Raw genomic sequence first — 13,969 nt, forward strand, 5'->3', positions numbered from 1 at the left:
CACATTTTGAAAAAACAGAGGAACCAACTCGGAAGAAGAAGGCAACTTAGGCAGGGGAACCAAATGGACCATCTTAGAGAAACGATCACACACCACCCAGATGACAGACATCTTCTGAGAAACAGGAAGATCCGAAATAAAATCCATCGAGATGTGCGTCCAGGGCCTCTTCGGGATAGGCAAGGGCAACAACAATCCACTAGCCCGAGAACAACAAGGCTTGGCCCGAGCACAAACGTCACAAGACTGCACGAAGCCTCGCACATCTCGAGACAGGGAAGGCCACCAGAAGGACCTTGCCACCAAATCCCTGGTACCAAAGATTCCAGGATGACCTGCCAACGCAGAAGAATGAACCTCAGAAATGACTTTACTGGTCCAATCATCAGGAACAAACAGTCTACCAGGTGGGCAACGATCAGGTCTATCCGCCTGAAACTCCTGCAAGGCCCGCCGCAGGTCTGGAGAAACGGCAGACAATATCACTCCATCCTTAAGGATACCTGTAGGTTCAGAATTACCAGGGGAGTCAGGCTCAAAACTCCTAGAAAGGGCATCCGCCTTAACATTCTTAGAACCCGGCAGGTAGGACACCACAAAATTAAACCGAGAGAAAAACAACGACCAGCGCGCCTGTCTAGGATTCAGGCGTCTGGCGGACTCAAGATAAATTAGATTTTTGTGGTCAGTCAATACCACCACCTGATGTCTAGCCCCCTCAAGCCAATGACGCCACTCCTCAAAAGCCCACTTCATGGCCAAAAGCTCCCGATTCCCAACATCATAATTCCGCTCGGCGGGCGAAAATTTACGCGAGAAAAAAGCACAAGGTCTCATCACGGAGCAATCGGAACTTCTCTGCGACAAAACCGCCCCAGCTCCGATTTCAGAAGCGTCGACCTCAACCTGAAAAGGAAGAGCAACATCAGGCTGACGCAACACAGGGGCGGAAGAAAAGCGGCGCTTAAGCTCCCGAAAGGCCTCCACAGCAGCAGGGGACCAATCAGCAACATCAGCACCCTTCTTAGTCAAATCAGTCAATGGTTTAACAACATCAGAAAAACCAGCAATAAATCGACGATAAAAGTTAGCAAAGCCCAAAAATTTCTGAAGACTCTTAAGAGAAGAGGGTTGCGTCCAATCACAAATAGCCTGAACCTTGACAGGATCCATCTCGATGGAAGAGGGGGAAAAAATATATCCCAAAAAGGAAATCTTTTGAACCCCAAAAACGCACTTAGAACCCTTCACACACAAGGAATTAGACCGCAAAACCTGAAAAACCCTCCTGACCTGCTGGACATGAGAGTCCCAGTCATCCGAAAAAATCAAAATATCATCCAGATACACAATCATAAATTTATCCAAATAATCACGGAAAATGTCATGCATAAAGGACTGAAAGACTGAAGGGGCATTTGAAAGACCAAAAGGCATCACCAAATACTCAAAGTGGCCCTCGGGCGTATTAAATGCGGTTTTCCACTCATCCCCCTGCTTAATTCGCACCAAATTATACGCCCCACGAAGATCTATCATAGAGAACCACTTGGCCCCCTTTATGCGAGCAAACAAATCAGTCAGCAGTGGCAACGGATATTGATATTTAACCGTGATTTTATTCAAAAGCCGATAATCAATGCACGGCCTCAAAGAGCCATCTTTCTTAGCCACAAAGAAAAAACCGGCTCCTAAGGGAGATGACGAAGGACGAATATGTCCCTTTTCCAAGGACTCCTTTATATATTCTCGCATAGCAGCATGTTCAGGCACAGACAGATTAAATAAACGACCCTTAGGGTATTTACTACCCGGAATCAAATCTATGGCACAATCGCACTCCCGGTGCGGAGGTAATGAACCAAGCTTAGGTTCTTCAAAAACGTCACGATATTCAGTCAAGAATTCAGGAATCTCAGAGGGAATAGAAGATGAAATGGAAACCACAGGTACGTCCCCATGCGTCCCCTTACATCCCCAGCTTAACACAGACATAGCTTTCCAGTCAAGGACTGGGTTATGAGATTGCAGCCATGGCAATCCAAGCACCAACACATCATGTAGGTTATACAGCACAAGAAAGCGAATAATCTCCTGGTGATCCGGATTAATCCGCATAGTTACTTGTGTCCAGTATTGTGGTTTATTGCTAGCCAATGGGGTGGAGTCAATCCCCTTCAGGGGTATAGGAGTTTCAAGAGGCTCCAAATCATACCCACAGCGTTTGGCAAAGGACCAATCCATAAGACTCAAAGCGGCGCCAGAGTCGACATAGGCATCCGCGGTAATAGATGATAAAGAACAAATCAGGGTCACAGATAGAATAAACTTAGACTGTAAAGTGCCAATTGAAACAGACTTATCAAGCTTCTTAGTACGCTTAGAGCATGCTGATATAACATGAGTTGAATCACCGCAATAGAAGCACAACCCATTTTTTCGTCTAAAATTCTGCCGTTCACTTCTGGACAGAATTCTATCACATTGCATATTCTCTGGCGTCTTCTCAGTAGACACCGCCAAATGGTGCACAGGTTTGCGCTCCCGCAGACGCCTATCGATCTGGATAGCCATTGTCATGGACTCATTCAGACCCGCAGGCACAGGGAACCCCACCATAACATCCTTAATGGCATCAGAGAGACCCTCTCTGAAATTCGCCGCCAGGGTGCACTCATTCCACTGAGTAAGCACAGCCCATTTACGGAATTTCTGGCAGTATATTTCAGCTTCGTCTTGCCCCTGAGATAGGGACATCAAGGCCTTTTCCGCCTGAAGTTCTAACTGAGGTTCCTCATAAAGCAACCCCAAGGCCAGAAAAAACGCATCCACATTGAGCAACGCAGGATCCCCTGGAGCCAATGCAAAAGCCCAATCCTGAGGGTCGCCCCGGAGCAAAGAAATCACAATCCTGACCTGCTGAGCAGGATCTCCAGCAGAGCGAGATTTCAGGGACAAAAACAACTTGCAATTATTTTTGAAATTTTGAAAGCAAGATCTATTCCCCGAGAAAAATTCAGGCAAAGGAATTCTAGGTTCAGATATAGGAACATGAACAACAAAATCTTGTAAGTTTTGAACTTTCGTGGTGAGATTATTCAAACCTGCAGCTAAACTCTGAATATCCATTTTAAACAGGTGAACACAGAGCCATTCCAGGATTAGAAGGAGAGAGAGAGAGAAAGGCTGCAATATAGGCAGACTTGCAAGAGATTCAATTACAAGCACACTCAGAACTGAGAAAAAAAAAAAAAAAATCTTCAGCAGACTTCTCTTTTCTCTCCTTTCTCTGTCAATTAATTTAACCCTTTTTGGCCGGTCAAACTGTTATGGTTCTCAATGGCAAGAGAACATAGCCCAGCAAACATACGAACTAGCTCTTGGAAGGATGGAAACTAAACTGACCATGAACTAAACCTGCCGCACAACTAACAGTAGCCGGGTAGCGTAGCCTGCGTTTTATCCCTAGACGCCCAGCGCCGGCCAGAGGACTAACTAATCCTGGCAGAGGAAAATATAGTCCTGGCTCACCTCTAGAGAAATTTCCCCGAAAGGCAGACAGAGGCCCCCACAAATATTGGCGGTGATTTTAGATGAAATGACAAACGTAGTATGAAAATAGGTTTAGCAAAATTGAGGTCCGCTTACTAGATAGCAGGAAGACAGAAAGGGCACTTTCATGGTCAGCTGAAAACCCTATCAAAATACCATCCTGAAATTACTTTAAGACTCTAGTATTAACTCATAACATCAGAGTGGCAATTTCAGATCACAAGAGCTTTCCAGACACAGAAACAAAACTACAGCTGTGAACTGGAACAAAATGCAAAAACAAACAAGGACTAAGTCCAACTTAGCTGGGAGTTGTCTAGCAGCAGGAACATGCACAGAAAGGCTTCTGATTACAATGTTGACCGGCATGGAAGTGACAGAGGAGCAAGGCTAAATAGCGACTCCCACATCCTGATGGAAACAGGTGAACAGAGAGGATGATGCACACCAGTTCAATTCCACCAGTGGCCACCGGGGGAGCCCAAAATCCAATTTCACAACAGTGTCCCCCCTGGTGCATTAAGGCAAACAGGTAATGGTCATCCGGGTGAAGGGGAACACTGAAGAAAACATTAGCCAGGTCAGTCACTGTGAACACCTTTGTTGTGGCAGGCGCATTTGAGAGCAGAGTGTGCGGATTCGGCACAATTGGAGTTTCAAACACCGTGGCATCATTCACAGCTCTCAGGTCATGTACCATTCTGAACTTGGCTGGCTCTCCTTTTACAGTCTTTTTCTTGACCGGGAAAAGCGGGGTATTGCAAGGCGATGTGCAAGGAACAATGATTCCTATTTCCAGGTAGACCTTCAGTTGGTCAGAGGCAGCTTGACTCTAGGCCTGGCCTGGGCCTTACGAGGGTACAGGGTAACTGGTTTGAGTGACACCCGTACTGGGGCAACTTGAGGTTTTCTCACGTCCTGGGGTCCCTTAGACCATAGACTTTCTGGTACTACATTCAGTACCTCCTTGGGTAGGCCTCATCGGTTGTTTGAGGTTCTTGTAGGGCCCCAGCACGATTCATCTTGGGTCAGGGATGAAGAAAGTGTCACGGTCCCATCTTCCTGGAACACTGTGGTTGCCTTCAGCTTCTGCAGTAGGTTCGCTCCCAGCAGGTTGAGTGATAGGTCCCTGACACCACAAACTGGGACAGGATAGAGTGTCCTGGCTGAGTGCACACGCTCAGAGGCTTTGTAAGCTGAGAATGTCTGACTTGACCAACAATGCCCATGCGAGACACAGAGGATTCTGATAGGCAGGTGGGATCAGCGAGTTCCACAGGTGTCATCACACTTCTGGCTGCACCGGTGTGCAGAAGAAAAGATCTGACAACGCCATCCACTTTAAGGGTAATTTGAGGTATTGGTCCTGCAGATGAGGTTTTACATGTCAGGAGCATAGTGTCTTGCGGACCTGGCTTGCTTGCCTGCCCCTGTCCTATGGACGGGGTACTTCACTGCTTTCTGTACTTCTTCCTTGACCTGTTTCTCTGGACCAACTCTTGGGTTGCATGGATGCTCTGCACTGTTTCCGGAAATGGCAAAACTTGCCACAGTTGCAACACTTGACACTTCTTCTGTCTTTGTAGGGTGGTTGCACTTCCAGGTCAGTGGTCACCATGAGAGGGGCTGTCTTCTGCACCCCTGGTTGGGACTCAATCCCTTTAGCTACTGTGGACAACCGCATGATGGGTACTGTAGCGGCAGCGGGGTCTGGCCTGCTGATTGAAGCTGCGGTGGTAAGATGGGGCCTGCATGTGCATCCGTGGCGAGGCCCGGGGGTGCCATGAGACCGGCGGCTGCATCAACCCAAGGTATTGGGGCATTACAGGGGCTGCGGCTGCATCTGCCATCACTTCTTCCCCCTTTGCTAATCTTATTGAGGTCAGTGTCTCCTCTCTGGAGTCTGCAGTGGTTCTTCCGGTGTGTCGCTCAGCACTTTGCAGCGTCTTCACCTCTGGCTCCCCTTCCGGCGTTCTCAGCAGCATGGCACCCATTTCCTTCTTCGCGCTCTTTGTGGTGCTATAATGGTGGCAGTTTTGGCGACGATCGGCAATAAACAGTCTCCTAGGCGCACATGACTCGTTTTGCTGGGTCAGTCCACCTGGAATGATCTCTGGGCCATAAATGGAAACAAAAGCAGGTGATGCACTCTGGCCAATCATGAAGGCACAATTCAAACTTCCAGCAGAATTAGATGTACACGCTTGGGAGTCAGACCACAGCTAAGTGAACAGCTCAGAGAGTGGGCCAAAGGCAGATTGGCAGGACAAGCCCTCAGCTTACATGACATGAGCCAAGACAAGACAGAGTCTGTAAAGAAGTTTCATGGCAGAGTAATGCTAGTTTTCCAAGACTTGGGCTTCACCATTCATGACCAGATACACAGGCAAATGTTGGCACAGGCCTTTATGCATGGACTGAGACAGCCAATCAGGAAGCCACTGATAGTGGCTAGGCCAGAGAACAGGTCAATGGCAGTGGCTTCATATGTTAGCTGGTTCTGCTACATTCTTCGGTAAAATGGCATGGGATGCATCCCTGGGTCTGGAAGATTGTTGAGAATGCTGGTCACCTGACTTAGGGTGAAGTGCACATAGTGTAATGGTGGTGCCTCTATCTGCCCCTACATTCTTGGTGCCTGTGGGTTTCTTTTCCTAGTACTGGACAGCATGTATGATGTTCCCTCTTCATCTTCATCAGAGGAATAGTTGTGATAGCGTGTACTGGGGTCATACACTGGCTGATATTGGACTTAGAGGTTGCCTTTTTATGTGAGGATGTCTCCCCCTTTGCTGAAGCTGTGATGGATTAGGCTTATAGTTCTATGTTGTTGTGAATGTAGGCAGCTCTGACCGATGCTGAAGTTGTACATTATCAACAGATGGTGATGTCAGTCCTCCCCCCTCTGCACCCAGGGCTGAGCTGTCTGCTGCCTGATGTGTCTTCTGGTTGCCTACTGCATTGTGTGTAGGGGGATTTTCACCTTCTTTCCCCGATATCACAACTGGCAATGGCTGGACTGTGCCAGGGACATAGAAGGGGAACCTTGTGCTGTAAGCACAACATTGTTTGAATTGGGCGTTGGCCCAGCCGGCAACGAAGAAGGAGGAGGGGTTGATGAAAGGAATATAGGAGGAGGAGGTGAGGAGTGAGAAAAAGGAACAGAAGGAGGAGAGAGAGAATGTGGAGATAAGTGAAGAAGGAGGAAAAAGGTGCGGAGAAGGAGAATGAGGAGATAGAGAGAGATAGAAAGGTGTGGTGAAGAGAAAGGAGGAGAATCAGGGTTTGCAGAAGGAGGTGAAGAGAGAAGAAGAAGAAACAGGAGGATTGGTTGAAGGGAGTGGAGAAAAAGCAGGAGGAGAAGATAGGTGTGGTGGGGGAGTGGAGAAGGAAGAGAGAGAGAGGGTGAGTGAAAAATGAGGAGAGAGATAGAGAGAGAGAGGAGTGTGGAGAAAGAGGAGAGGAAAGGAGAGTGAGAGAGAAGGAGGAGAGAGATAGAGATAGGAGTGTGGAGAAAGAAGAGAGGAAAGGAGAGTGAGAGAGAAGAAGGAGGAGAGAAAGAGTAACAGAGAAAAAGGAGGATAGAGAAGAATAACAAGAACAATAGAGAGGAGCAATGATGCCTTCTCCCTGTAGGGAGGGACAGGGCGTGCCACATACTGTGCAAAAACTCCCTATACCATGGATTCTGCTGAGAGCAGACTGCGCAGATCCAATATCTCCCATCTTATACACATAAAAATCACTTCCTGGTTTGCTCACATATCTTTCTGTACCACCTAAACGATGTAAGCTCTGCTGCTACTGTATACCATGTATTAGTATTCACTATTCAGCAATTTAACATCAGCTAACTTCCCTTATTTTCCTTTCTACATCATGCCATTCCGCAGCTCGAAGTCTGGCATTCTTATGAATTTCACATACTTTATACCTTCCAAAATTCTTCACATACTTAACACCTTCGTGTTCTGCCACTATCTGGGGGGCCGGTTTTTCTCCAGGAAGAAAAAGACCCTCCTGGTGCTTTGCCACCTTATACCCCATGGCAAAAACAAAAATGAAAAACAAACAAAAAAAGGACAAAGAAAACAGCAAAAAACTTCAGAAAGATTGATATATAAAAATAAAAAAAAAAACATTTAAAAAGTTGGTACAAGAAGTTAAAACCAAAAGAAAAGAAAACCATCAAAAACCTGGTACACAACCAAAAAACTTAAAATTTTGATACAGAAGGAAAAACTTTGGAAAACTTTAAAATGTAAAAAGACAGAAGGAAAACCTTCAAAAGAGTAAAAAGTTAAAACGGCTTCTCTTTTTTTTTTTCCAAACTCTCTGCGCTCAAACGCAGTCAGACACACACTTCCCTTTTTCTTATGCTGCTGTATCCAATGTCACTAAAATCACATATCTGAAAACACGTATGTCACATCAAAAATGATAGATACCCTTTAGTTTCACTTCTTCCAAAATTGCTACACCATAGCCTGCATTGCAGAAACAGGAAACTTAGCAAAAAAATTGAAAAAAAAGATGTGACAGTGTGATTTACAATGCATATATCTCTACCAGCAGCAGAAGGGGAAAGGAAAAAAAACAAACTTCTCTATACAATTGAATCCACTTAAAGCAGCAATACGTGACAAGAACAGAAACAGATACAGACGTCCGGGAGATGCCCCTTTTATTATTCTGTGGCAGGTGCTAACTGATCTGGGAAACAGACTACTGCCAATCGCACTGGGCCCACATATGCCCGGGCCGCCTGAGTGAGGAGCACAACAAGCGGGAATTCTACTACCCTCCGGTCCGGTTGTCCTGACTGGCTCACCGGCTACAGGAATGTGGCAGCCCTCTAAGCTATCACCATCTGAGCCTGGAACATGGGACCACCTGTCCCTCCTGCTGCACAGGAATCTGTGATAGCTTATCGAGCGATTTGACCTCCTGCCGTCTGTTACCCAGCCACCACAAACAATCCAACTGTCTCCCGGATCTACACAAACACAGAACACATACACGGCACACAGCAGACACCTTGACTTATATCCCAGGGTTTGGATTCGGGCTCAGACTTTTTACACTACCTGGGAATGCAGTGGTGACCACACCTGACCGGCAAGAGGTATAGACCCGGACTGGGCACAGGGGACTTTCAGGTAAGATGATAACATTTTCTTACCTTACTTATGGAGCTGCGCAGTCTCCGTCCCGTGAACCAAGGCCGTGGACAACACCTCCATCTCTCCGGTCAGCATGGTCCCCTGTGTGTTTCGTCCACGCCTCGCAGTAGGCGCCAGTTGTTATGGAAATTTGGTTTGGATAAATCTATCCCTGTGTGTGCTGCGGCCGTTCCCAATAAGACTGAGTATTTTGAGCGCTCAAGGAATGAGACTGCACACCATTGTGTCAATAACATTCCATCAATACTGATGATTTATTGTACATACATAGTTTTATAATTGCATATAGAAAGGAGTGGTTGGGGTGGTTAGTTAATTACCTTATTGTCTAGCTCCTCTGTTATTGGTTATCTAAATATATATGGAATATTGTGATTAATGCACATATGAATGCTGATTAACCCTCCGTCAGGAACAATGGATCTTCTACTTTCATTTCTCCCTTCTCACCAGGTTTTCAGGAAACCCCCTCCCTCTAGATAGTCTCCTGGCTCTAGCTGCTGTGTGAAACCTGATACCACAGTTGGTCTGCAGAGCTTCAGGAAGGAAGATATAGCTGTGCTGGCATCTCAGGCTCATTGGTCCCGAACACATCACACTTTATAAGGTTGGTATGTAATGTTTTTAGTCATTACTATTGTTTATTTAGCTTGTTTTCTGAATGGATAGAGAAAGGTTTGTGGATATTTCATATAAATAACCATTACTTGATATCATTGGGGGCTATTTGGTGGGAGTTTTGAAATTTGTGTATATCAAAGTTATTACTTTTATGTTTAGTAAATGGGTTTGTTTTGTACCTGATAATGTGTAGTCTCTTTTATTACATCCCTATGAAGGTCTCTGATCACTTTTAGATCACTGAAATTGAGAAAATTAGATATTCTAGGCATTTTTCTAGCCTGCCCTTGACAGGCACATTGTTCCATTATGAGTTAGTGCGAATATTGTTCCTGACAGAGGGTTAAGCAACTAAAATGTAGCTCTGCATCTAGGACAAAGTTGAGACATCTGATCAGCACTTAATACATTTGGCTTTGTTCCTCTTTTGCATGGAAAACCCCATACAGTCTGTCTGGCTTATATCAGTTTATGTCAGCCATTGATTATAATGTATATATTAGCTGTGAGTATATGAGTATACACGCAAGTGAGATCTACATGATATATATATTTCTATCACACCACTGTATGAATCTGAACAACTCATAGGAGTATACAGGGTATGTATGCAAGCCCTTTTGTCACTTCCACCGATTCTACCATATTCTGCACATCTTTTCATTGTGTATAGATTTATTTCTCTGACCTTGATTTATGAGGAGACGTTTACTCTAAACGTAGTTATCCGGGGATCCTCACATGATTTTGCGGACCATCTCGGGACATTCTCCCTATTTTCCTCATCTACACTAAGCTATAGGTCAGTTCCCTTTTCATATCTAACTCCCACATGTACTTTATAATACATGATAATGATGTTATATAACTGCCTTCCACTAGGATCCATCGTAGGACCTCCTAAAAGTTGGCGTTAGCCACACACATACATTTTTCCTGCATAGCAGCGAGGTATGATTTATTTACCTATATGATCGTCTTATTTTTTTCATAAAAAGTTTTTTATCCCCTTCCTTTTCCCGGTTCCTTTTCCCATCCCTCACCAAATATGCACAGCATTGTTGTATTAGCTCCAATGTATCTATTGTATCATTTTGTATCACGGACATTGATTGTACATTGTTTATTGAAATTTCTGCAGTATACTGAGGAAGGTCATTGCTTTTGACCGAAACGTTTATACAAGTGACTGCCAATAAAATCTATTCAGTTGACAAGTTGAGTGCCAAAATTTATTATATTCAGATTCTGGTGAGGGAACCTTCTTTTGAGCACCACCACAGCTGTGCCACGATATACTTGACACATATTAAAAACTGCTGTCAAGTAGTTTATTAACCCTTCAAGTGCTTTTTAAGAATTAATGCAAAGTGGCATGACAGAAATGAAAATGTGTATTTTTACCACCTAAGTGTATCTAACTTCTGAACAGATTACTACAGCAGTCTAACTTCAAGGCCGCTATTTGCTCATGAATTGCCATGACAAACATCAGGACCACAAAATCATGACCTGAGGGCACCACTTGGGATAAAGAGGAAGCCCCCGCACTCTGTTAGATGTTATGACTGTGCTGGCTCTGGCCATATTGCCAGGTACTGCAAATGGCCGGGTACAATGAGGGAGAGGAAATATCATTCTGTGAAATGTTTTAAATGTAGTCACTTTGGACGTATTGCAAGGAACTGTTACTGCACAAGTAATTGTGAGGGGCCTAGCAATATTGTCAAGGAGCACAGGCATTTTCACAGATATAATGGCATTTCCTCTAAGTCTGTGCCCTGCCATGTGCAGACTCCTCAAAATGGCCGATTACAACCAGAGAGGCTAGTGAGGCCTTGATGTAAACTCAGTTTTTAGAGTCTCAGTCTGGCCTCTGGTCTTAGGGTGCCATCACATTTAGCGACGCTGCAGCGATCTAGACAACGATGCGATCGCTGCAGCGTCGCTGTGTGGTCGCTGGAGAGCTGTCACACAGACAGCTCTCAAGGTGACCAATGATGCCGAAGTCCCCGGGTAACCAGGGTAAACATCGGGTTACTAAGCGCAGGGCCGCGCTTAGTAACCCGATGTTTACCCTGGTTACCAGTGTAAATGTAAAAAAAAACCAAACACTACATACTTACATTCCGGTGTCTGTCGCATACCCCGGCGTTCTGCTTCCCTGCACTGTGTCAGCGCCGGCTGGCCGTAAAGCAAAGCACAGCGGTGACGTCACCGCTCTGCTTTAGGGCCGGCGCTTACAGTGCAGGGAAGCAGAACGCCGGGGGACGCGACATACACCGGGATGTAAGTATGTAGTGTTTGGGTTTTTTTACATTTACACTGGTAACCAGGGTAAACATCGGGTTACTAAGCGCGGCCCTGCGCTTAGTAACTCGATGTTTACCCTGGTTACCAGTGAAGACATCGCTGAATCGGCGTCACACACGCCGATTCAACGATGTCTGCGGGAGATCCAGCGACGAAATAAGGTGCTGGCCTTCTAGCTCCGACCAACGATGTCACAGCAGGATCCTGATCGCTGCTGCGTGTCAAACACAATTATATCGCTATCCAGGACGCTGCAACATCACGGATCGCTAGCGATATCATTGTGAAGTTGTTCAGTGTGAAGGTACCTTTACTAATTGTTTTGTTTAGTTTCTTTTACTCTTCTTCTATTTGCTAAGTTTGCTCTTTTGTAAGTGAAATGTATTTTTTAGACCAGTAAGGCCATGTGCACACGTTCAGTATTTTTCGGGGTTTTTTTGCGTTTTTTCGCTATAAAAACATGATAAAAACGCGAAAAAAACGCTAACATATGCCTCCCATTATTTTCAGTGTATTCCACATTTTTTGTGCAAATGTAGCCTTTTTTTCCGCGAAAAAATCGCATCGCGGAAAAAAAAGCAACATGTTCATTAAAATGCGGAATTGCAGGGGATTCCGCACACCTAGGAGTGCATTGATCTGCTTACTTCCCGCACGGGGCTGTGCACACCATGCGGGAAGTAAGCAGATCATGTGCGGTTGGTACCCAGGGTGGAGGAGAGGAGACTCTCCTCCACGGACTGGGCACCATATAATTGGTCAAAAAAAAAGAATTAAAATAAAAAATAGTCCTATACTCACCTTCGATGTCTTCCCGCCTCTCAGGTGCATGCTGCCGCTTCAGTTTCTATAGCTGGTGTGCGGTGAAGGACCTGCGATGACGTCACGGTCTTGTGATTGGTCGAAACCGGTCATGTGACCGCTCACGTGACCGCGACGTCATGGAAGGTCCTGAACCACACCGGCATCTATAGGAACGGACGCCTGCAGGTGAGTATAACCATTTTTTAAATTTTTTTTCATTATTTTTAAACATTCCATCTTTTACTATAGATGCTGCATAGGCAGCATCTATAGTAAAAAGATGGTCACACTTGTCAAACGCTATGTTTGACAAGTGTGACCAACCTGTCAGTCAGTTTTCCAAGCGATGCTACAGATCGCTTGGAAAACTTTAGCATTCTGCAAGCTAATTACGCTTGCAGAATGCTAAAAAACCGCGAAAAAAGCGGATAAAAAACTGCAAAAAAAAAAATGCGGATTTCATGCAGAAAATTTCTGGTTTTCTTCAGGAAATTTCTGCAAGAAATCCGGACGTGTGCACATACCCTCAGGACCAGACAGGAGGCAGAAGGGTTTTATCTGAGGTTCATTGTGATTGCAATGATAACAGGATTTGTTAGTTGTTTGTTGTTTGCTGTTTTCTATCAGACCCCCTGTGAAGTAAATGAGGTTTATTTACTGGTACTTGTTTTTTTTAGCTCCAGTTTTCCATAGAATTCATAATGATAAGAATAACACAGATCGCAGGATAATAGAGTAACATCCATGGATGCTCTGATTTGTTGCTTGAACTAAGATAGGTAGGGAGGTGTGTGCTCACCTAGTCTTTGAAGTTCAGCTGTAAAATTGACTTTGTTTGTTTTTCTGTGCATCTTAGATTGGATAAAGGTTGTTACGTGAATTAAGATAGGCGAAGAAGCATGGACAGATAACGGATGTACACGATGGAGTATCATGTTATACTGTGTGCTGCTATGACCTTGAAGTTTGGACGGATAACATGGTGTTAGTGTTTTTATGTTTCCTTTAATAATAGAGACACATCCATGGATGCTCTGATTTGTTGCTTGAACTAAGATAGGTAGGGAGGTGTGTGTTCCCTTAGGCCTTGAAGTTCAGCTGTAAAATTGACTTTGTTTGTTTGTTTGTTTTCCTGTGCATCTTAGATTGGATAAAGGGTGTTTTTACGTGAACTAAAGGCCCCGTCTCACATAGCGAGATCGCTAGCGAGATCGCTGCTGAGTCACAAGTTTTGTGACGCAACAGCGACCTCAGTAGCGATCTCGCTATGTTTGACACGTACCAGCGACCAGGCCCCTGTTGCGAGATCGATGGTCGTGTCGGAATGGCCTGGACCTTTTTTTGGTCGTTGAGGTCCCGCTGATATTGCTGAATCGGTGTGTGTGACACGGATTCAGCGATGTCTTCACTGGTAACCAGGGTAAACATCGGGTTACTAAGCGCGGCCCTGCGCTTAGCAACCCGATGTTTACCCTGGTTACCCGGGGACCTCGGCA

The sequence above is a fragment of the Ranitomeya variabilis genome, chromosome 1 (genome assembly GCF_051348905.1).
Source record: "Ranitomeya variabilis isolate aRanVar5 chromosome 1, aRanVar5.hap1, whole genome shotgun sequence".
Classification (NCBI taxonomy): Eukaryota; Metazoa; Chordata; class Amphibia; order Anura; family Dendrobatidae; genus Ranitomeya; species Ranitomeya variabilis.